General features: G+C 38.7%; 1 protein-coding gene and 1 long non-coding RNA gene across 3 annotated transcripts in view; one reads left to right on the forward strand and one right to left on the reverse strand.

The window, feature by feature from the left end:
* Positions 1-23,271, reverse strand: part of b3gat1a (beta-1,3-glucuronyltransferase 1 (glucuronosyltransferase P) a) — a 95,024-nt gene that overhangs the window by 20,554 nt on the left and 51,199 nt on the right. For both annotated transcript variants that reach the window (XM_006804656.3, XM_006804655.3), the window contains exon 3: positions 3,829-3,994. The gene's annotated coding sequence lies outside the window, so the exon portion shown is untranslated. The remainder of the gene's footprint in view (positions 1-3,828; positions 3,995-23,271) is intronic.
* Positions 11,530-15,146, forward strand: LOC118455301 (uncharacterized). Its single transcript, XR_004844090.2, has 4 exons — positions 11,530-13,243; positions 13,408-13,590; positions 13,755-13,836; positions 13,952-15,146. It is a non-coding gene; the product is annotated as an uncharacterized LOC118455301 (long non-coding RNA).

Consider the following 23,271-nt stretch of genomic DNA (forward strand, 5'->3'; position numbering starts at 1 on the left):
TTGGATAGTTGCTCTTCATCACAGGGTATAGCCAATCAAACTCAAATGTAAGTACACGATCAATTAAAGCATTGTGTAGTTAGTACCGTCTACCATTTAAACATAATTTTCTCAATTAACATTTTAAGCACAACAATCGTGATTCATGAATGACACCTAATTCCTTCCCTCCAGCTATATTTTTGTTCAGCAGCTTGTCCGAAGTCTTACAGGAATTTTGTGTAGAAGTGCTGAATGAACACTTAATTGAATCAATATTTTCTCCACAAAAATAAAGTCATGTTTTATAAATGTAAAGTTTTATATAGTCTTTCTGTTTTGCATTCCATCATTATATTTCATACCTCTATTATTACTGTTCTTCATTGACAATTTACATTGCATTAAAGGTCAGCAGTCCTGCCCATCTCTCCCAGGGTCTGTCTCTTATACTTAAAATGCTTGTGGTATTATGCTTAGCCCTAAGTGGGAAATGCAGATATTAAGTGATCTGCTCAATTAAACAAAGACTAAAACAGCCATAATGTGGGCACAGGTGTTCAGCGCATTCATTTTAGCTTTACACAAGAGAGAACAAGTCATCGCATTTCCCAGAGCGATCCTGCTCCCACTGCTGGGGACGGTGGCAGAATATTGTGGCTTAATGTAATTGTATATGCCAATTATGTTCATTTGCTTTGTAAATAAATACACTATTAATGGCCAAGCCTTAGGTATAAACGCTTTTGACATAGACTCTACTCATGCTCTTTAGCCAGGTAAAGAATTGTGCGCTGCAAAGCTGTCTGTATGTTTGTTTGTTAATTTATTTTGATCATGTAAACAATATATAAAGTCCATTTAACAAAGAAAAGAAGAAAAATGCTATAAAAATAAAGCCAAATACATTTCAATATTGCTTCACCTGTTCTGATTCAGTTACATATTGAAAAGGAGTGAGAAGAAGTACACACTTATTTAATCCCATCCCTTTGCCATAAGTTATCGGTCAATATTTAATCAGCTTCCTTACTGATATAATCTGTATGTACTTATTTCTTTTTAAGTAGAAAGGAAAATTACTAAGAAATACTGAAAGAACAGTAAGAAGAGGGAGGCGGATCAAGCTCAATAGCGATGACATTGATACCAACACTGGTATTGGCATCAGATAGATACTAGGTACTAGGATCTAGATACTAGATACATGTTTCTATCGTCTATAAAAATGTCTGAGCCTTTTAAAGTTGACTGTTTCTACAGTTTTATTTATATCCTATAGAACATTTAAACAAAAGTAACTGATCCAAAGTCCTTAACAGTCAGCCACATTTACAGATCTGAAAAAAAAAAAAGAGTTTCAAAATACACGAAAAGCTGAAAGCTGCATTTTAATGAGTTAACTCGTTATTGTGAAAAGTAAACTCACAGGAATTTAGTGGTCATTAAAACAAATTTAATTGCAAATTGATGACTCATCTCATAAATCATGACACACTGCTCTCTCCTACAGCTGCCTTTATATTTTATAAGCTTCAGTGATAGCATCGGCAATACTGGCCCTGTGGTTACTTGGTATCACATCAGTACCTTCCCCATAGCCATTCATACAACACCAATGTAATTAAATGACAGATTTCTGTAATTTTACATCTTTAATTCGTATAATTTAAGCCCACAGAGTTGTGCTGACAGATTTCTGACGTTTATTACAACAGCATTTCTTTATCATGTAGAAGAAATGAGACGTATTGCACTTATTTTTTCTTAAATGAAAATCTCATTGATTAAATGTGTAGTTAAATTTATCTACACTGACAGAAAAGGGAGTTTCACTGGTCCAGCCCACAAAAAATCAAAATGGGCTGTATGTAGCCCTCCATGTAAAATGAGTTTGACATCTCTGCTCTAGAGGAAAAAGCTTGTGATTAAACTCATCATGTAAATCCTTTCTCAATATAAGACATCTAATAGTCAAACATTACTGCTACTGTTTATGTTTAAGTCGAATGGATTTCTTGGCCTTGCTTAGATGCCCTCCAAAATTTTAGTGTCTCTGTCTATGTCGGATTTACAATGATGGCTATCAAATCATTCCATGGAACAAAGGCCAGTCTATTTTTGGAACTACACAAAAACTGTGATTGTAGAGCAGTGTTACAAGTTGACAACAGCAACATTCATCACAGCTCAGCTTCAATTCAAGTGTGAGGCTCTGATCGAACGTTAGACCCAGACTTTAATATCTTTTCTTAGAGCCCATTTTTGCCTGGAAATTATCCATCATTTCTTTTTTTTTCTCCTTTTTTTTTTTTTTTACAGCACATCTTTTGTAACACAGTCCCTAATTGTACTGTATAACATCATCAGGCTGATTTTCTCCAACTTAACAAAGCTCCTCCAGAGCCACAGAAAACATTAATGATCTCTTTTTACAGGTTCAGAAATAGTGCTTGTTTTAGAAAATTGACCAGGATCAAAAATTTGGGTAGGCCTTTAAAAATATTGTTGCCAGGAGTTTGATGACTAATACAACTACACTGCTCAAATTTTTTTTTTAAAGGAACGCTTTTAAAACACATCAGATATCAATGGAAAAAAATACATCAGTGCTGGTACCTATGCTGTTATGGTCTGGGTAATGTGTTAGGAACAAAAGTATTTCACAGGATTTGATGTAAATGAACATTTTCAACCTGCAGTGGGCTGAATTCAAGGACACCCTGGGAATCAAAAAGAAACAAACATCGTAGCAGGCTAGTTCATTTAGCCAAAATGTCATTGCAAAAAATTTAAAATTGTATTCAGTAGTTTGTAGAGCTTCATGTGGTTGTACACATGCCTTACAGCACCAGGGCATGCCCTTATTTGAGACCACAGATGGTATCATGACAATTCTTGTCCCAGATCTGGACCAGGGCATGACTGAGCTCCTGAACAGTCTGAGGTGCAATCTGTGAGCATTGGGAAAAGACTGAAACATAATGCCCCAGAGGTCTTCTATTGGTACTGGTCAGGCGACTGTGGGGGGCAGTCAGTGGTATCAATTCCTTAATCCTCCAGGGGCTGCCTGCATACTGTTTCCACTAGTTGTGCCCCAGGAGGAACCACTGAACCACTGCAGGGTTTGACGATAGGTCCAAGGGTTTTATCCCGATACCTAAGTGCACACAGGGTGCTTTAGCCAAGCTATGGAGGTCTGTGCGTCCCGTCACAGACTGATCATTGAACCACCACCAAACTGGTTCTGGTATTCCGTGGCAAATGTCAATCACAGTGCTGGGCAGTGAGCACAGGGTCCACTAGAGGATGTCAAACCCTCAGGTGCAGATACTGGTCTTACTGATGGCTTTTGGACCTTCTACAGCCCTATCCAGTAACTATCCAGTAGCTGCCTGTCTCCTGGAATCTCCTCCATTCTCTTGAGATCTTGCTAGAAGAGACAGCAAACCCTCTTGCGATGGTACACATTGATGTGCTGTCTTGGAGGAGTTGGACTATCTGTGTAACCTCTTTGCTAGCAGTAGGGACACTGACGTTAGCTAGATGCAAAACTAGTAAAAAAAAAAACGTTCAAAAAGATAAGGAGGGGAAAAATGTCATTGGCCTCCAGCTGTAAAACCATTCCTGTTTGGGGGGTTGTCCCATTGTCTCTCCTCTAGTGCACCAATTGTTCATGTCATTAACACCAAAAAAGCTGAAATCGATTAACAACCCCCTCTGCTACTTGACTAGATCTGACTAGATCAGTAGCCCAGACGTTTAATTGGCTTGATGCTATACTCAGATTTAAAAAGTCCTCCTGCAATTTTTTGAGCAGTGTGTAACAAATGAAAAAAGTGAGCTCACCCACAGTTAGAACTGGATCATTGCGCGGCTGGGAAAGCCACACTGGAGACTAGACAGGCTACCTAGCGTTGACATCCTCCATGACACATCAGCCGACCATTTCCTTTTCCTGTTCCTCTTCCTCTGTCTTGTCCACTCACAGAGTCAGGAAACAGCAAGTGCACACCTGGAAGACGAGATCACTTTGGTTAATATGCTACGGCAATGCCACATTTTCTTCCCTCTTTGTGGTTTCACCATACTTCTTCCACTGTGACACTCAGTGACAGTCACCCAGGTTTAAAGCAGTTTGGACAGAGTCTAAGAGTCAAAAGCCTTACAGAAATGCTTTACCAAAGACACCCTCAGTGAGCACTCTGCTTGTGTGACATCTATTCATAATTTAACATCAAAGAGTCGGGGCTGAAATTGCTGCAGAGGGAAAGTGTGCCAGTATAATACAGCGAACTCTAGTTTGGATGTGCATCGTCTACGAATCCTTCCCCCGGTGGTACACCACTGCTGTGCTTCACAATGCAGCGTTCTGCTTAATGCTCTGTATATTGGTATGTGATTTACTCCATTCATTTCGAACTAAATTGCAGTGACACAGACTCTGTATTTTATTTATTTTCGCCTGATATGGAAACTGGAAGATGGTTTAGTCACAACTCCATTGCCTGCCAACAGTCTGGGGTGGGGAATGTTACAAAAATAAACTGGCATCATGTCTTATTCAAATACATCTGAGGGAACGCTGCCTCCATGGAGGCTTGTGCTTCACACAGCCAGCGATGCCTGCGTGCTGCATCAGCACCACAACTTGATGGCTGAAGACTGTATTTTTAGTGCTTTGTGATAGAAAATCATATAAGCTGCAAAATATGTAGGTTTTGGGGAATGAGCAGCGGGAGTGCCGGAATCATTTTACAAAGCCACACTGTTCTGTGAAAAGGCAAATTACCTGTGACCCAGTAAAGCAGAAAAGAAGAGTGTGTGCTTGATGTGCACAACATTTCAGAAACAACCTATTTTCATGTAGCCTTGTTTTGTGAAGTTTCTCAAACTGAAATGTATCTGACGGGGTGAGGGGGCTGACATCATCGTGTGGAAAGAGGACTATATGTTCTTCATGCGTTGGTGCAGATTGTGCAGTATTTGTGTTTCCTGACAGCAACGAGCAAGTACTGTTGTGACAAAATAAACAGCTTCACCAGTAAAGCTTTAGAGTTGCTGCCAGGTACCGTCACGCGTACAAGCTCCCAATGACAGTGTTGTCGTTGTGATTTCTGTACAACACACTCGCCTTCCTCACTGCAATGAAGCTATAAACAGATTGAAACACAGTCGAGTTAAAACAACCTGCCAGAATCTCCGACCATTCCGCGGGCCGTTGTGTTTTCTCAGAGTTTAACATTTTGAAAAGTGAGGTTTGGAAAAACAAAAATACGCTGGCATACACTGTCTGCTGAAGGGAGCTCAAACTAATAATGCGATTGTGTATAGAACATGCAGTACTGAAAATGGGTGTTTAGCGATATAATGGCATTCATTAAAAACCTTGATTTCTTTTTCGTCGCAGAGTTGTTTACACATTTGAGCTGATTTGAGCCACAGGCAAGAAATGTTTAACTTGAAATGATCAAGTTACATTTTGAGCAGTGCTAAATACAGAACCTCTTAAGGCTGAAAGTGGTGAATTTGTTTTTCTGGATGATTTTGCTTTGCTTTTGATCCACATGAGCAGTTGGTAAGTTGGTCGTGTCCACTTATAATACACCGCCAAGAGAAAAGTCTTGCAGATGACGGGGTTTTATTGCACATATTTCAATTTTAAAGTCTTGCAGTGTAGCACAGATGCTATGGTTGTTGGTTGGACTTTAGCAGCATACAATCAAGAGCCACTTCATTAGTTATGACTTCCTGATACCAAATTGAACCCACTTTTGGGTCCATTGGGTGCTCTGTTTTACTGAGATCTGTTGATTGTGGAGGCCATTTGAGTACAGTAAACTTGCAGCAGATAGCCGCCCCTCCCTGAGCCTGGTTCTGCTGGAGGTTTCTTCCTGTTAAAAGGGAGTTTTTCCTTCCCACTGTCGCCAAAGTGCTTGCTCATAGGAGGTCTAGTCTGAGTATTGGGGGTCATATGATTGTTGGGTTTTTCTCTGTATCTATTATTGTACGATCTACTGTACAATATAAATCGCCGTGAGGCAACTGTTGTTGTGATTTGGCACTATATAAATAAAATTGAATTGAATTGAACTCATTGTGATGTTTTAAAAAAAATAGTTTGAGATTATATGACCTTTCTGACATAACATTTCATCCTGCTGAAAGCAGCCATCAGAAGATGAGTACACTGTGGTCATAAAGGAATAGACATGGTCAGCAGCAGCAGTAGGCTGTGGCATTTAAATGACACTCAATTGGTTTTAAGGGTGCAGAGTAAATATCCCCCACAACATTACATCACCACAACATTGCACTTAGTTGGTGCAGACTGGATCCATGCATTTATGGTGTTTATGTCAAATTTTGACCCTACAATCTAGATGTCACAGGAGAAAATGTTTTTCCAATTCCCTATTGTCAAAATTTGGTGAGCCTGTATAAATTATTGCCTCGTTTTCCTGTTCTTAGCTGATAGGAGCGGCGCCAGTGTGGTCTTCTACTGGTGCTCCCCATCTGCTTCAAGGTTGTTGTGAATTCAGAGATACTCTGGTTGTAACAAGCGGTTATTTGAGTTACTGCTCCCTTCCTATCAAGATTGAAGCAGTCTAGCCATTCTCCTCTGACCTCTGATATCAATAAGACATTTTTTGCTCAGCGCACTTTCCCTCTGCCACTCACTGGACAATTTCTCGTTTTTGGACCATTCTCTGTAAACCCCAGGGTTGGTTGTGTGGAAAAATCCCAGCGGATCAGCAGTTTCTGAAATACTCAGACCAGCCCATGTCTTCATGGCTAAATGCATTGGATTGCTGCCATGTAATTAGCTGATTAGGTATTTGCATCAAAAAGGAGTTGAAGTGGTTGTTGAGTGCATGTCATTGGATATGTTTTGCTGTACCACTGTTTTAATCAGGAGTTATCTATGCGATATGTGATACTAGCACACCATATTAACACACAGCCAGTGCAACCAGCACAAGCATCGTACACCCATACAGTAGTTACTCTTAAACTATTCATTAATGTATGCCATGTATCATGTTGACTGATCCACCAGTTTAAGTCAGACTGTTATAATTAGACTGAGCACAAATATCGACCCTCTTGTCAAAATTGTGTGATCATATTGTTCATCTGGATAATGCACAACCCTAATGCACGTATAAACAAGTGTTACATCTCTCACATATTCTATTTTAAAGTGTCTTTCATGTCCGGACAACAGACAAGACAACAGCAACAAACAGGCAACCCCAACAGATACTGTAACTGCGTAAATGGGGGCCATAATGAGGCCTCTGTAGCCCAAAAGCATGCAGGTGGCCAGTTAGCTTCGGTGTAACTATGTGATGGAGCAAGAATACAGAAAGTCAGCTCCATACCGCTGACTGGAACAGCCAATGGCAGACAATGAAGCCTGACAGCCTTTCACATCAGCTCGAGTTAACCAGCTGTGAAGGGAACACCTGCCACTGATTAATAAAGAATTACAGCAACAATGCCGTGTGTGAAAATTGCTGTACTGATTGTTGAACTAACAACATTAGCCCCAAAAGGTGGAACAAAGAGGTGAAACAGCAGATTATTCTGTAAAGGACTCACGTGTGTCCAAAAAAACCCAAACCCATCCTCAAATGTTTTGCCATTTTAAATGTGTTTAATGCTCACTGACTTTAAAACTAATGGGTAATTTATCTCACATTATTACAAAATAATTTAATTAATTAAAAATAATTCAACTTCATTTATAATAATGTAAACACTTATAGTGAGTTACTTACTGAGGAGTGTGGTTGTGCATACTTGATTTTTGTAATACAAACACTTGCTGTTAATCTTAATGTCACATATTTTATTCAGTGTTTTTTGATTATTATTATTTCAGCTGCGCGGTGTTTAGACTTGGACTCTTGTGCATAATGTTGTTTGCAGTGTTTGTGTTGCAAAGAATGGAGTATTAATAGGCCACCATGACTGAGACTCCTGTAGTGATTAATGGCTCCCAGTCAGCGTTGTTGTTCAAATGTTAATGAAACCAGTGTTCCCGTAATAGTGTGGTGTATGGGACAAACACATCGGACAGGGATCTCTGCCTCCTAAAACTTATTGTAGATAATCTGAACAGGAACTCGTAAGTTTCTTAAAAAGCCACAAGCCAGATAAGGGATGTCAGTAGAAATAGAGTGATTGTAGAGAACCTTTAACAAAAAAGGCAATAACCCTGTATTGTAAATAATGCAAAGCTACTTTAGTGAAGTTCCAGAATAATGTAGCTTCCTTACTCATTTTTATTTGCATATGTATGTTCTGTATGTTTATGCCGATAGTCTATCGCCTATCTTGCCACTACTTGCTCACACTTCTCCCTCCTTGCTCTGTGTCTTAGATTTATAAAATCCCATCTTCAAAGATGAAGCAGGGGCATGTTTCCAAGTTTGTAATCAGTCTTCCTCTGAATTCTGAGCTCCCTTGGCCTTGAACATATCCTATTTCTCGAAGACCAATAATAACACCCTTCTCTGTTTGCTTGCTTCGCTGTAGCATCATGTTGATGTACTCTCCAGGCGGTGGGGAAAAGAGGCTCTCTGGAGACAGTGTGTCCTAGTATGTCCAACTGCTCGCTTTCCTTTATGGATTCATTGGTCTCTGACCAACTTGGTAAAGCCCAGAACAGTTTTCAAGGATATCAAGGGAGTCTCGAAGACATGCCGCTGTAGTAGATCAATATTGATGTTACTGTCATAGCCACAAAAAACAGCATTGCCTTGAGGTGCTATTAAATTAAATATTAATTTTTATGTGTGGGCATTGATTCAAACAGACTTAATTGCTTTTGAAGGGCATTATGCCAGAAGTAGGTGATCTGTCTATCTCTGATACTTTGTTTCTTATGGAGTCTTATAGCACGTCAATTCAATTCAGTCCCAACAACAGTCGCCTTCAAGGTGCTTCACCAGGTTAGTACATGTTAATATTTTTTTTGCAAACTAACAGCTTACAAGGTGACAAGTTTTAATGCTGTTTAATGCTTCATAAAAAACTAAACAGGAACCAATAAAGTGCAGACTGTACTGCATAACACTGTATACAGTATATCTATGTAGTCAATGCAAGACTACAAAGATCGTGAATCCTATGTAAAAGCCTTTATGACATTCTGTAAACAAGGACACTGCTTTGTTTTGGTTATCAGGCAGTTTTGGAATGGATTTTAATATTTTACTGATCACATTTCAACATCACGTGAAAAAGGAAGCTTTAAAAGAAGTTTTTGGAAGCTTTAAAGCCATAAACATGACGCTCCTTCTCTCTAAAACGAGGATGTCAAGTATGTCAAGGACTGCACAGAGCCCTGTGAAAACTTGGTTTTTCATATGACATGTAAAGCGCTTCTTGGCTCTGACATATACTGATGGACAGCCTGACAGTTCAGGGTTAGGAGCCCCTCAGCTCTGGCTGATAAGCTCAAAGTGGCACAATCGTTGCCATGTTGTATGTGACTATCTAAAATGTATATTTTTTATCTTTGTTGTGCATCTTATGTTTATTTTTGCAGAATCAAGTGCCGTGTCCTCCTGTTATGTCTGATGTCTACCCAGGACCTAATCTCGCAGTGATACCAGAGTTCTGCCCTGCACCCTTCTAACATAGTTTATCACCATAAATTGAACCACAACACTTCAAACTACCCACTTTGAAGTAACCTATCTAATATAAACTCCGGATACAAATTGAATTATTAGCATTTAATTTGCATTCAATTTCAACAACCACCAAACAGCTAAAACAGTAAATGAGAGCAGGAACACGGATTCTGCACAAAGACGTAAACACAAAGCGCGGACCTGCGGATCAGAATCAGTGAGATGTCGCCTTTCTCATCCGACGGCACGGACACGGTCGGGGCTGAAAGCCAACAGCTCGCTGATTCTGATCCGTCGGCGGGTCCGCGCTTTTTGCGCTAGATTCAAAAGCTGCAGGTTTTATCTCTCTCCAAACAATATTGACTGAACCAGCAGCAAAAGGAGATCCAAACTACGCTTCACATAAACATCGTCATGAATTCCCTCTGACTTTTGATGTTTTGCTTCCACCACGATAAAATCACACTTCATGCACAGCTCGCTCTCTCTCTCTCTCTCTCTCTTTATACTTCAAGAACAGTTTCCCATCTAAAAATCTCTGTTTTCTGCATTATTCGCTTGCTTGTTACGCACAAGTCTACCGTTGTTTACAGCGCTGTCGGCCGCTGTTTTTTCCCCTTTACTTACTTCCGAAAAAAAAACCTAATTTCTGCCGTTCAATAGGCTTCTGAAAAAATGTAAACTTTTTAAAATTATGCAAAATTGCAAAACGCTCAGCTGTGTCTTTAAAACCTCTGTAACTTTGCTCTGCTTCACTTCAGCAGCATCAGGTAATGTTCATATGTTGATTAATGGTTTTCTTTCGTTTTTGATCTACTGCAGAATATTTTTATAAAATCCCAGGCCAGGAAAATCACCTTCATGTTTTTCTGTTTTATCCTCAGTTACTTTGACACAAAGACATCTACTGTGATGCTTACACATTTGATAAAGTCTCGCAAGTGTCAGCTTCCTTTTTATAGATATAAAAATATGGAAATGTACTGATGCATGATCTGAATTATAATATTTCTGACTGTCTGAGGCAAAATTTCCCCAAATTGAATCAAATTGAATCGAATGGTGGATCAAATCGATTCAGGACCTTGTGAATCGGAATCGAATCGATTCTAGAAATCAGTGACGATACCCAGCCCTAATGTACATTTCTAGTTTATCAAATCACACTTGCTGAGCAGTCTTTACCTTCAAAATCAATCTCTCAGCTTCCCCTCACGTTCTCTCTTTCTTACATCATTCCCCATCTCAGACTCTGTGTTGACCTCTAAGAAGGAGAACAGAGATGAGTTTGTGTGTCATGTCTGCTGAGCTGTTTGAAACGTTGAATTTGAAATTACCTTTTAAAAAATTGTTCAGATTATGCTCATTTAATTTCTGTAGTGTTAACTTGGGTGCAGAAGTGCCAAAAACATCTTCACATCTGAACCATGAACACAGCACAGGCATGAGATGGGAAAAGGGTGTGTGCAGACAGGATCATCTGGTCTGCTGTCTCGGGACTCTGTTTTGGGTTGTTACATTCCCCTTTAACCCCTGAACATATGCCATTTTTGAAAACCAATAATAACACCCTCCTCTGTTTGCTTGCTTCGCTGTAGCATCATTTTCATTTACTCTTGAGGCAGTGGGGAAGTCAGGCTCTCTGAAGACAGTGTGCCCTAATATCTCCAACTGCTCGCTTTCCTTTCTGAATTCATTGGCCTCTGACCAATTTGGCAATGCTCAGAGGAGTTTTCAGGAAAATCTGAGGAATCTTCGAAGACATGCCGCTGCAGTAGATCAATATTGATGTTACTGTCATAGCCATAAAAAACAGCGTTGCTTTGAGCTGCCATTAAATATTAATTTTTATGCATGGGCATAGATTCAAACACGCTTAATTGCTTTTGAAGGACATTATGCCAGGAGGAGATGATCTGTCTTTCTCTGATATTTCCTTTATTATATAATCTTGTATAGAACATCACCAGGTTTGTATTTGTTGATAATATTTTATGCAAACTGACAGCTTATAAAGTTACAAAGGTTTTTGGCAGTTCATTTTTAGACACTAGCTGTAACATTGGGTTTCTGTTTCCTCTTGGGATTGAAATGATGATCTTTTTTGGTTTTCAGGTATTTTTGGAATGAATTTTAAGATTTTAATGATCACGTTCAACATCACGAGCAAAAGAAAGATTTCGTAAGCCTGTAAAAAACAAACAAACCCAAAATTGGACTACATTATGCCAGCTGTGAGGTACGGTGGTTTATGGATGACCATTTGAGCTTGTTTTGTAGGCACAGGATCTTGGCACCTTCCAATCATTGAGTCAGCCACGTACTTCTCTGTATACCAAAGCATTCTAGAGTGAAACGTGAGCCCATTTGTCCAACAGCTCAAAGGACAACGATCTCAAACATAGCAACAAATCTACAAGAGAATTAAAAATCTATGTCTTATATCATTGTTGTCCAATATATATTTATATTTGCATGTTTAAATAATACTGTCACTGCTGCTTTACACCTCTTATTCACATTTTTCTAGACTTAAATTCTTCCAGAGAGATGGCACTAAGAAAATACATTATAAACTAGCACTTAGTGTACTTTGTATCAGCTCTAATTCAATCCATGGACTCAAATCATCTATTCAGACTCAAAGAGAGAAACTGTAAAATATACTAAATGGAAAACCAATTAGTGGATGCCCTATTGGAGTAGTCAAGAACAATCTGGTGCTTTAAAGAGCAAGGTGTACTGAGGTTTGTGCAAATCTTTCCTGTCCGTTTCTCTCAACCTAATTAAAATCATGTGTGGGCACAGGGAGATGCAGGATATACAGATGCAGATTCTTCTCTTCTAACATTTAGTGTCTATCCCTGTGGTGGCATCAGACATGTCCTCCAACAAATATGTCCAGGACAAGTTAGTTCCCGGAGGCTGGCTCACCTCCAGATCCAAGTACCAAATTGTAACTCCTTGGAGAATGGTCTTATGGCACAGTTGCAAAATGTGTCAGAATAGCTGACAAAAAGACTGTAGCCATTAAAATAATGAAACATGAGAAACCAAAAGACCTGTTAGAAAACCAAGATGTAAATATTGCTCCCTAGAATTTCAGTTAGAAAGATGTGTGCAGTGGATGTAAGGACTGTGATGAAATGCCTATAAAATGTTTATTTCTGTAAAACTAATGTAAAAACCATCTGTAACCTATGTTTCTAGCTCACTGCCCTGAGAAGACTTAATGCCTATAAGTCCATCAAACACAGTATAGTTCAATGTCTTTTAGAGACAGTGGACGTCTATGTCTTAAGTTTGAATATCTCGAAAAAAGTGAAAGAAAGAAATTTCAAGCCGCTTAGTTTAAAGGCAATTCGTCCCATCATCATGCAGGTATGTTTAACTCCCTAAATGTTTTGAAAATGGACACTGATAAAATTTTATCATAACATGACATATTCTTTGATAACTTTCAGATCGCAAGAGCTCTTAGTCACCTCAACTCTACTGGAACAATACATGCAGACCTGGAATTAGAAAATGTAATGTTGGTGAAACATCAACATGTGCCACACTGAATTAAAGTAATTGACTGTGAAACCTCAGCTGCCAAAGACCCGTCCTTACCAGTAAGTAGCTGGAATCAAATTTAATCTCTTCCTCACACAGTCACACACACTTAAGTGTTTTTGCTTTATGTTAGGGGTTTCTTATCTGTAGTATAACTCATACTTATCCAAATGATCAGTATTAACAAAAAATGTAACAATGATTTCTTTTTTCCCTCCATCAGGTCTCCAGAGATTATTCTAGGGCAGAAGTCGTAGATGTATGGTCTCTGGGTACATCTAGGCTGGGTACATCTGAGTTACATAATGGAGACCCAAGGGCAACCCCGAGAGAAAAAGTTAGACTGTGGGCAAAACACTGCCCACTTTTTCTGCACAGAATTAAATTCCTGCAACAACTACCACTGGTAAGTCAAAGTACCCACCACTTCACCACTGCTCTGGTTAATCCTATCTTTAAACCTATTAGCATTTTACTTATTTTCTAACCCTTGATTTTTAATGTATTGTAAAATATACATTTTGTTGTGCCCATTTATCCAATGTGCTAACAAGTTCCCCGTCTTTTCAGACACTTGAGCAATATTTCCAAGTGTCTGAGGTTTGGTTCATGGAGACAAGAGAAATAAAGTTCTCTGGATGACCTCTTCTATGTAAGTATACTTTTTGACCATTTAGTTGGCAAAAAAAGAACATGTTTCTATGGAGAACATGACACCCTCAAATAAGTCTCTTTAGTTGACCTTTGTTGCTTTCTTCCCCTTTCAGATCACTGAGCATCAGGATTATGCAAATAAGTCCTGCTATGAGCACATAAATGTTTTTATTACAAAGAAGACAGCGACATCAGATAGCGCGACAGAAGTGTGTGGGTCTCTGCACCAGCCTCCCTCTGACACCAGACAACCTGCCCAACAGAACTTCCCCTCCCCCCAATTCATCAGGCCCAATCACTAGAAAAATGCTGAGACATTTACAATCAAATCACAGTTTAAAAGAAAGCGTCTTGAAGAAGATATAAAGGATATGGGTGTGCCAGAGCTTAAAAGAAAAATGACTGATTGGAAAAAGGCAAGCAGAAAAATATCATATCAACATGAAAGGTCACATCATGACCAGAACAAATGCCATTATTCAACGGGTCCATCTTGCGCAACCAGTGGCTATCTCGGCAAGCCAGACCAAACCTACTTTGACAGGTCAAATAAGAGGCCCAGAGCAAACTACAAAGACGATAAGAGCCACATCTCCGATAACACCCTACACTACATCTACCACTACCTCCCTACACCCAAGAAAATGCTAAATAAACCAGCTGTGATACTGGTGACTGGTCTTGATCAGTGTTTGGGTTTTTTTTGTTTGGTTTTTTTGTCACTATCTGGACTTTTGTTTCTGTAATTTGAGGTCATCACATTTTTTAATTTACTATTTTTATATCTTATAAGCACAGAAGAGCACCTTTTAAATTTCAGTTGTTTTATTTTATCTTTTGTTTGTTAAAGGTCTAGTAGTATTAATCACAGAAAGAGGCTTACTGTCACAATATTATCATTTGTGAAAAACCTCTGTGTGCAGCTGATGGCTAAAATGTTTTTTCCTTTGATTCAGATTTATTGTATTCAAAGTAGAATAGAAATATTGAATAACTATACCAGTGCAAGTTTAGGCACTGTATGGTTGAAAATAACATTTGTTTTTGGAGGTTATTTAAATATATTGTGATATATATCGTGTATCATGATATAGCCAAAATATATTGTGAAAACGTGCCAAATACTTTATTCTGCTATTGACTGTTGTTTTAAGCTTCTTGTACCCCAGATAGTGAGCATGGACTCTGCTACAGTAGTCAGCTGGTGTCTGATCCAAGCATGAAACACTTGAATGGTCTTCATATTGTATGTGCTATGTGGCAGAAAGCTATATTACAGTGTCAAAACCCCCAAAAATGCACAGGTTGAGCAAAATACAAGAACTCAAATGGAGTAAGGCTGTCTTTTGGAATTAAAACGAGCTTAAAATAAACCAGGACTAGTATTTTATCTGCTTTTTTTAGATCTGTCTTGTCTTTCTTGAATGCTACCATTCTTATTCAAGGTTTGGGTTCAATGAAAGGTCACTGTCACATTACTTTTGAGTTACTTGTCCCATCAATGCTATTCACAGTCAAAATTTGTAAAGGCTGATTAAGAGGTATACACCATCAGCCTGAATTCAACCAGATTTTCTCCCCAGTTAGCCAGTCACTGTAAATGCTTTTCTTGTACAGAAATTAACTAGAGACTGTAGCAGCAAGTGCTGTTTTTCATGCTTGATTTAGATAAGCATGGCTGTTTTATATTCTGGAAAACTTGAATAACCCATTAGCTGCGAGCATTGGCGCTGACTGATGGCTCCAGTCCATGTGTGGATTGGGCTGCCTCAGCAGCAGTGGTAAAAGATTTAAGAGCGCCAACCTTCAGGCAGGTTCTTCTCTGCTGATAACCACGGGGGATAGCCTAACGCATGCTGCCCTTAACTTATCCTGACTAATTTATAATGTGGCTCGCTCAGGGCACATTTCCAATGCTGGACTTCAGAGCACGCTGCAGCCTCTCACAGCTGGCTGAACAGACTAAAGGAGCTCCGCCAGGCTGCCACTGAGACCTGTGCCTGCCATTCTGGGCCGGTACGGCTTGGCTCTGATTCGACTGAAGTCAAAGGGAGTCATCTTAGGGAGAACACAGGGAGCGACAGGAGTAATGATAGCTCTGCCTGATAGTTTCACTTAATACACGGGACTATTCCTGAGTATTAATCAGGAAAAAACAATTGTACTTGTTTGTGAATTAAAGCACATATTGTCTACAATTTCATATAATCCAATTGCTAACACATAGATCCTGTGCAATAACCAACAGTTTGTTTGTTTTCTCAATAAAGTTCCATGAGAATATTGTTTTCCTGCATGTCAAATGATGAAAACAATCAGCTCTGCGTTAAAAACAAAAAGGTGCAGGAACCTCACTATTAACACATCCTATTATGCCTGTTCAAGAAGAAGAGTAATTTTCCTTCCTGTGCAGACCCAACAGTTTCTTGCTTAAGAGCGTATTTCTTAAGAAATATCTTAAAACTGGTTCAAGAAGAGTCACACAAATCACTGTAAAGATGCTGACTGTGTTATCTTGGGATGCAGTTTGTGTTAAGCTAACTAGTTACTGAGATGTATTCGTATTAGGGTTGACACGATACTAGAATTTCATATTTAATACCAATACCCTGGAACATACTTGATACTGTTTTCAGCACCATTTCAGTAAATTTCGACTCATCTAATTTTCCTCATTTATAACTTACAGTTAACAAATTAAATATTTCAGATTAAGTAATAGTTTTATTATACTTTTAAAAAAAAATTATTTAGACAATTTTATTAGACATTTTTTATTACAGATTGTCAAACTACATTTACGAACTCACTAATAAACAGTACAGCAAACAACACAATACCTAACTGATCTAAATAATGAAATCATTCTAGAAGGAGAGCATTATGGAAAAGTTAAAAATGAACTTTGAATAAAGCGTGGTATTAGTTACGCTGAAATAAAGGAGGTATAAAAAACAGAGCACTCACCAGAGTTGGGCAGTAATGCGTTACAAGTAATGTGTTACTGTAATCCAATTACTTTTTTCATGTAATGAATAAAGTAAGGGATTACTATTACAAAAAGTAATTAGATTACTGTTACTTTCCCGTAAGCATGCTGCATTACTGCATTACTAAACTGTGGTTTTGTTTGTGAGAGTGTCTCATGACAATGACATGTTTTTAAAAAGTAACTAAGTAATAAAGTAACTAATTACTTTTGAAAATAAGTAAACAATAAAGTAATGGGATTACTTTCTTTGAGAAGTAATCAGTAATTAGTAACTAATTACTATTTTCAAGTAACTTGACCAACACTAGCAGTGACTGTGTAAGCTTGAACTAGCGCCAGATCACAACAACAGTCGCCTCAAGGCGCTTTATATTGTACAGTAGATCGTACAATAATAGATACAGAGAAAAACCCAACAATCACACGGCCCCCTATGAGCAAGCACTTTGGCAACAGTGGGAAGGAAAAACTCCCTTTTAACAGGAAGAAACCTCCAGCCGAACCAGGCTCAGGGAGGGGCTGCCATCTGCTGCAACCGGTTGGGGTTAGAGAAGTAAAACAGGATAAAGACATGCTGTGGAAGAGAGACTGAGATTAATAGCAGGCACGATTCAATGCAGAGGTCTATTAACACATAGTGAGTGAGAAAGGTGACTGGAAAGGAAAAACTCAATGCATCATGGGAATCCCCCGGCAGCCTACATCTATTGCAGCAAAACTAAGGAAGGATTCAGGGTCACCTGGTCCAGCCCTAACTATATGCTTTAGCAAAAGGTTTTAAGCCTAACCTTAAAAGTAGAGATAGTGTCTGTCTCCCAAATCCAAACTGGAAGCTGGTTCCACAGAAGAGGGGCCTGAAAACTGAAGGCTCTCCCTCCCATTCTACTTTTAAATACTCTAGGAACAACAAGTAGGCCTGCAGAGCGGGAGCGAAGTGCTCTAATAGGGTGATATGGTACTACAAGGTCATTAAGATAAGATGGGGCCTGATTATTTAAGACCTTGTATGTGAGGAGCAGGATTTTGAATTCAATTCTGGATTTAACAGGAAGCCAATGAAGGGAAGCCAAAACAGGAGAAATATGCTCTCTCTTTCTAGTACCTGTCAGTACTCTTGCTGCAGCATTTTGGATTAATTGAAGGCTTTTTAATTAATCACTAGTAAACTAGTCACTGTCTGCATTTTAAAGCTGATCTTACAGGTAGCTACAACTAAACAATAAATTTAATACAATAAATAATAAATTTTCTTAAATGTAGAAAAATTTAAGTTTATCATCTTGTCTACATTTGTCTCCAGCCTCTCTCTCGTCCACTGTTCACTGCTCTGCCTCAGTCCGTAGCTCTTCACTTCTTCAGCTCTGCTGGTCAGGCCTGAAACTGTCTGATTAATCACTCTTTTTTGCTCTTTATTATTTCTCCAAACTCTGAATTTTCTGCTCATCTTTTATCTAACTTGAGTCTGCTAGCTGCTATGTTAATGATAACAGGTGGGTAATGTGGCTAACAGATTATTGCTAATGGGTAAAAGGCTAATGTAAATGTGTGCGCTTGCCAGGTTAACATTTATGATAACGGTTTAATCCTTCAATATTTATAAAATGGGAGCTTTACTGACCTCTTTAAATTCCTCCAAAATTGTTGTTCAGTGTTATGAATGTTAACTACTTCAACTGTTAGGGAGAAATGGAGCCGTGTGCCTGTCTGTCTGCAGTGGTGCTGATGTTGATACTATTGCAATTGAGGATGTAATTCAATTTTAGTAACAAAAAAAACCACATTTGCCAAAAAGGATTCCCTTTAAAAGTGCTTTGAAGTACTTAAAATAAATAACCGGGAACTTAAACTTGAACAGCGATGATATATGGGGTCATCACAACTTAACATCTTTTATTCTAATTTAATGTACAAGAAAAGAAATATTCTACTCATGGCTACCAAAGATAATTTCTTATGCTTATAGATTTGGTAAACTTGGTTGGAAAATGTTACTGGGCCTTTGTGTGCCGTCAGCGTGACAACATCAATCATGAAGCCGGATTTTGTTGGCAGTAAATCAATACATTGTGCCCTTTGGAGTTTCAGGAATGATTCATGAGTTACCAACAATAACAGAGACAGCGGAGCAATTATCTAATTAAAAAGTGGTTTTGCTGTACAGGGCACAAGACATTGATTTTAATTGCATGTGATAAGTCTAACATAGTAAACGGTCTTTCTGTGTCTCAGCACAAGGTCCAAGGTTGGCAGAAGGAGCTCCAGATTCATTAGCTAATTAAAGCTGGTTTCCTAAGTGGGAGTTTTAGGTGTTGAGCTCTCTGCAGCACCTTCTTACTCTAAGACTTCAACACGAGAAGCCTGCTGAGCTCCGAGTTCCTTAATGAGGGCTAGACCATAGATTTCTCTGATGGAAGGTTCCCCAGCGTCAAAATCGCCCAATTATATGCGCCTGTGGGGGGAAAATATATAAAATTATTAAGCTGATCATCGTTAATTAAACCTGAGGGAATTTGATCCAGTGCAGGGACTGTAGCTGAAAGTTGTTTGGACTCAAAGATAATTGGTGTATATAGTGAAGAGAATTTAAGAGACAGGTGAAGAACTGCATGTGAAAAAGTCTCGCTAACCGCTTGTTTGACATCACAATGAATCCCTGTTGGCGAGAAGTAGTTTTTGTTTTTCTGGATGAGCCACTAAGAAGAAAAACTCAGATTTAAGGGGTAAGAACAACAGCAGGATAAAAAAAATAGACCACCAGACATTAGCTTGGAGGCTTGGTGTCTTGATTTCTATGGTGTCCTGTGCAGATGTGCAAGAGGCAGATGTGCTGCACGGTGATGTGAATACTCAGCTGTGGTTAAGCAGAAGTTTTAGAGCCATGTCGACTATATTGGCTTGCCACATATCAATTACAGTATATTATGTCCATCTCGTTTTTTTTCTCCAGAGTACATAATTAATCAGAGAATCAGTGCATGTGATTCCCTTTGACATGCTGTCATTAGCTTTGAACCTGCCAGTGAAACACAGCCCCCCAGGAGACTGCTAATTAGTGGAGATGCATTCAGTAACCCTGGTAATGAGTACATACATCATTATTACCATTATTTCTCATAGTTACTGCACATGAATCAATCCAATTGTTATTTTCTTTATGCACTGGATTTAATGAATGCAGTGATCTTCTAGATGATGTACTTGCAGGTGTACTGATCTTCAAAAAAAAAAGTTAAAATGGTATATAAAAATGGACTAATATGAAATAGTAGTTTTAACACAGTTCAGCGTGATTATTTTCAAACCTGCATTAGAAACAGTGTAGTATGTGTACTCACCTTTCACACGTCTCTTGAATACCAGCAGAAAAACATTGGCATTTAAAGATATGCAGTAAAATGTCAAATAAATAATGACACTGAATGCACGCATAGAAAAGTAACAGGTCAAGTAAGCTTCCAGCTTAGTAGTGTTCATCTTAATAAAAGAAAAAGCAAGGCACCTTTGACATTTCAACTCAAGCCTGCATGATCTGCTGGCCTCTTAAATTATCGGTTATGTCTTATTTGTATTATTTATCCTTCCACTCGTCCTCGATTCAGCTATGCGGCAGCATTTAAAAGAGAACTTCGGGCACAGAAAGATGACACCGTCCTCACAGTGTTGACACACCGACTGCGTGTCTGCTGATGCTACATTATAGAGGTGTCACTGACTCAACAGAGCAATGACTTTGCAGCGATAAACAAAAAGGTGGTGACTGACAAGATGTCGCCACTGACAACGCCATCACCAAATCCAAAGGCAATTTTCAGTTTAATGAAAGCTCTTTGCAAGCATCTGGGAAGAAACCAGACATGCTCTGACCCTAAAACACAAAAGTTCCAGGCTATAATGTAAGCAAGGTATTTCTCAAGAGTTTTTCTCGGCTATAAATCCCTACTACCACCTTGCTGACATGTATCTTTAAGCCAAGGACTCCTGTTCAGTGCAGGACATTATGTAAAGTGGTGCAATAAACATGTAACTGAAAAAAACAAAAGATAAAACACACACTTAAATTCTACTTGCTAAATGTTTAAATCGATCACATGGTAAAACAATTTTAGGCATCATGCAGTGACACAGAACCAATTCTTTCTGATAAAAGTCAGAAAATATGGGCTTTTTACTTCAGGAGGATCTTTGTGATTGTCCTCAAAAGGACAATAATCAAATTCTTGTCCAGGTAGAGTATACAGCTTTTATTGCCATTCAGAAGATCTACGAGTTAGTGCGCATCAGAACAGAATGTCTGTGTGTTTACTTGCCATAGGACTGTACAATATGGATTAATACATTATTCTAAAGGTATGAAATATAAAAGAATCTAGGATATATGCATGAAATTTTTCTATATATTAGTAGTAGTAAGGCCAGATGTACAGGATCTTAGGAAATAAATAAATGGCAAAGCAGTAACCAGAGTATTCGGTTCTTAAGTGATGACGTATGAGCCCTGGGTCCAAACTACTCTTCGTTTTAGGCTTTTTTAAAACATGTTTTAATGCTGTGGATGGATTATCTTAGTTATTCTCCTGACCGAAGTTTGGTCCGTTCACAGCATCCTGCCATGCGATTGCATTTGTCCGTAACCATCAGGAATCCTCGCGTTAACTTTTATCGAGTAGAAAAAAAGTTAGCGTTCATGCCCCAGCTGCTGTTGAGTTTTCTGTCCTCATTATGTGTCGGAAGTGATAGCAGAGCTGTACGTTTTAATTTTTCAGAAACCCCCTGTCACTAGTGAGCTAACTGTCTGCTAACTATGAACTAAATCATGTTACTCATAGATGGCTGAATGTTAAAAGTCATCGTCACACCTGGTAGAGCAGCCACACTGGTCACTTTATTAAAGAGGAAAGAATTTAGACAGTTTTTAACTCTCAGTGATGCCGCTGTGTTTGTTTAAATTTGGGACCTGAAGCAAAGTTTGGACCCGGAAGACCGGATTACTGTGATTCATCATAGTCATTGAAGAAAACATGCTCTATTGCTTCTTTTTAAACTTTTGTCTGTAATTAAGTAATCTGAACTGGTTTTCTGCTCTTGTGAGCAGGATCACATAAAGTGTACTGTTTCTTCATCTGTGAGGTTTTACAGGTTATAACAACTAATGATTGATTTACATATGATTAAGACTGCTGCATAGAGTCTTTATAGATTCTGCGATGTAATCTATGCACGTGGCCGACAAAAGCACTGGTCGCAATTTTTTCCTCCTTTATCGCCCTTTTTAAAAAAATCCTCTTATTCAGAGGCAAACACATTTATACCTTCAACTTTTTCCACATCTTTGTCCTCATATCCGTTTCAATAGTTTCAGCAATCTCCAGCTAGGATTTTGTTGAGATCTGTGAATCCTTATATTGCAGGTTTAGTTGTTATTACTAATATTGACGTGATGATTATTATTCTTGCACTTATCCTGAGAAAAACTGTGGCCAAAACGTAGGCCAATATGCATAAAAGGAATTGAGATATTGATGGCCAGTTACAATAGTTGGGGGCTACATGACTGCGATGTGTAGTTAAATGTGAAGTTAAACGTTAATTTACAGTGCTGGCTATGATGTACCTATGGCATAGATTTACCACAAAAGTACAAGTCATTATTGAAATATCTTAAGAATTGAAAGAATGGGTAAATGACTAAAGAACTCAATTAATTTGAATGTGGTGATCTAAAAGGACGGCACTGATGCAACAGTCAATAGAGATTGACAGACCACGTGACTTTCGCGCGTTGCATGCCGGTAACTCGTGGCAAAACAATCCAAGTACCGCATCAAATGCAAGCATTTGCAGCACCGCAAAACGTTCATTCTCCGGTTCCAATACCTTCTTGCCCCCCAAAAAGGTTATGTACAAAACGAAGGAGAACAATGCCGGTCCGTACAAAGACAGACTTGATGAAAAGGCAAAGAAAAGATACGAGGAAAAAAATCAAAGGAGTGAAAGGGTTATACCCTTACGAGCACACAGAGTGGACAAAATACGTTAGCGTGCTGCCCAACTTTCACCACGCTTTCACCACATTATACGGTTCTTGGGGTGAGTGCATACACTCATGAAGTTTAGTAACTTCAGGTCACTGCAACAAGCCCAGGTACAGTTTACCGACGGATGGGTACAGGACCATGAAATGCACCGTGTAGAACGAAAGACCATCGTACGTATCATAAGTTTACCAGTCTCACAAATCGTCTTCATAAATACACATTTGTTAACCGTTTATTAATGGGACCTTCGAGCTCAACGGTAATTAATTAGTAGTGGAAATAATTTCTGGTTCGCATTACAGAAATGTAGCAGTGACAATAATATTGTATGCTGTAATCGTACTGGGCAATTAGTGATACAAAAAAACCTGTTTTATCCTGTGAATAAAAGTATATGTTTTTGTCA

The sequence above is a fragment of the Neolamprologus brichardi genome, chromosome 14, assembly GCF_056152115.1.
Source record: "Neolamprologus brichardi isolate AB-2024 chromosome 14, ASM5615211v1, whole genome shotgun sequence".
NCBI classification, from domain to species: Eukaryota; Metazoa; Chordata; class Actinopteri; order Cichliformes; family Cichlidae; genus Neolamprologus; species Neolamprologus brichardi.